Here is a 1,795-nt window from a genome sequence, read left to right as displayed (position 1 = left end):
TGTCTCTTATGCTCACATCAAAATCATTTATATAAATGATGAAAAGTAGTGTACCCAGCACCAATCCTTGTGACACTCCATTGGTCACAGGCTTCCAGTCTGAAAAACAACCTTCCACCACCACCCTCTGTCTTCTACCTTTGAATCAGTTCTGTACCAAAAATGGCTAGTTCTCCCTGTATCCCATGAGATCCAACCTTGCTCACCAGCCTCCCATGGGGAACCTTGTCGTTCACCTTACTGAAGTCCATAAAGATCACATCTATCGCTCTGCCCTCATCAACCCTCTTTGTTACTTCTTCAAAAAACTCAATCAAGTTTCTGAGACACGATTTCCCACGCACAAAGCCATGTTGACTATCCCTAATCAGTCCTTGCCTTTCCAAATACATGTACATTCTGTCCCTCAGGATTCCCTCCAACAATTTGCCCACCACTGACATCAGGCTCACTGTTCAATAGTTCCCTGGCTTGTCCTTACCACCTTTCTTAAATATTGGCATCACGTTACCCAACCTCCAGTCTTCCAGCACCTCACCTGTGACGATCAATGATACAAATATCTCAGTAGGAGGCCCATCAATCAATTCACTACCTTCCCACAGAGTTCTAGGGTACACATAGAGTCATTGAGTCATAGAGATGTACAGCATGGAAACAAATCCTTCGGTCTAACCCATCCATGCCAACCAGATATCCCAACCCTCTCCAGTCCCACCTGCCAGCACCCGGTCCATATCCCTCCAAACCCTTCCTATTTATATACCCATCCAAATGCCTCTTAAGTGTTGCAATTGTACTAGCCTCCACCACTTCCTCTGGCAGCTCATTCCATACACGTACCACCCTCTATGTGAAAGAATTGCACTGTAGGTCTCTTTTATATCTTTCCCCTCTCACCCTAAACCTATGCCCTCTAATTCTGGACTCCCCGACCCCAGAGAAAAGACTTTGCCTATTTACCCTATCCATGCCCCTCATAATTTTGTAAACCTCTATAAGGTCACCTGATCAGGTCCTGGGGATTTATTCACTTTTATGTGTTTCAAGACATCCAGCACTTCCTCCCCTGTAATATGGACATTTTTTCAAAATGTCACCATCTACTTCCCTACATTCTATATGATTAGATTAGATACCTTATAGTGTGGAAACAGGTCCTTTGGCCCAACAAGTCCACACCAACCCTCTGAAGAGTAACCCACCCTTACCCATTTCCCTCTGACTAATGCACCTAACACTATGGGCAATTTAGCATGGCCAATTTATCTGACCTGCACATCTTTGGACTGTGGGAGGAAACCAGAGCACCCAGAGGAAATCCACACAGACATGGGGAGAATGTGCAAACTCCACACAGACAGTCACCCGAGGCTGAAATCGAACCTGGGACCCTGGTGCTGTGAGGCAGCGGTGCTAACCACTGAGCCATCGTGCCGCCCCTTTATAAAAGCAGCTCAGACTCCTTCAAGCCGGAATTGAACCAGTGACCTAAGGATGACAGACCAGCGACACACTACAGTCCTCCGCTCTACCAGCTGAGCTATCGAAGGAGAGCTTCCATGTTCGTTTCCACAGTAAACACTGATGCAAAATATTTGTTTAGCATCTCCCCCATTTCCTGCGGCTCCACACAAAGGCCGCCTTGCTAATCTTTGAGGGGCCCTATTCTCTCCCTAGTTACCCTTTTGTCCTTAATGTGTTTGTAAAAACCTTTTGGATTCTCCTTAACTCTATTTGCCAAAGCTATCTCATGTCCCCTTTTTGCCCTCCTGATTTCTCTCTTAAGTATACT

At 45.9% G+C, this 1,795-nt stretch overlaps 1 non-coding gene across 1 annotated transcript; it reads right to left on the bottom strand.

The window, feature by feature from the left end:
* Positions 1-1,463: 1,463 nt before the first annotated feature.
* Positions 1,464-1,553, bottom strand: trnay-gua. The gene is given in 2 exon segments: positions 1,464-1,499; positions 1,517-1,553. It is a non-coding gene; the product is annotated as a tRNA-Tyr (tRNA).
* Between the last annotated feature and the right edge of the window lie 242 nt (positions 1,554-1,795).

The sequence above is a fragment of the Chiloscyllium plagiosum genome, chromosome 4 (assembly GCF_004010195.1).
Source record: "Chiloscyllium plagiosum isolate BGI_BamShark_2017 chromosome 4, ASM401019v2, whole genome shotgun sequence".
NCBI classification, from domain to species: domain Eukaryota; kingdom Metazoa; phylum Chordata; class Chondrichthyes; order Orectolobiformes; family Hemiscylliidae; genus Chiloscyllium; species Chiloscyllium plagiosum.
This window is presented reverse-complemented; position numbering and strand designations above follow the sequence as displayed.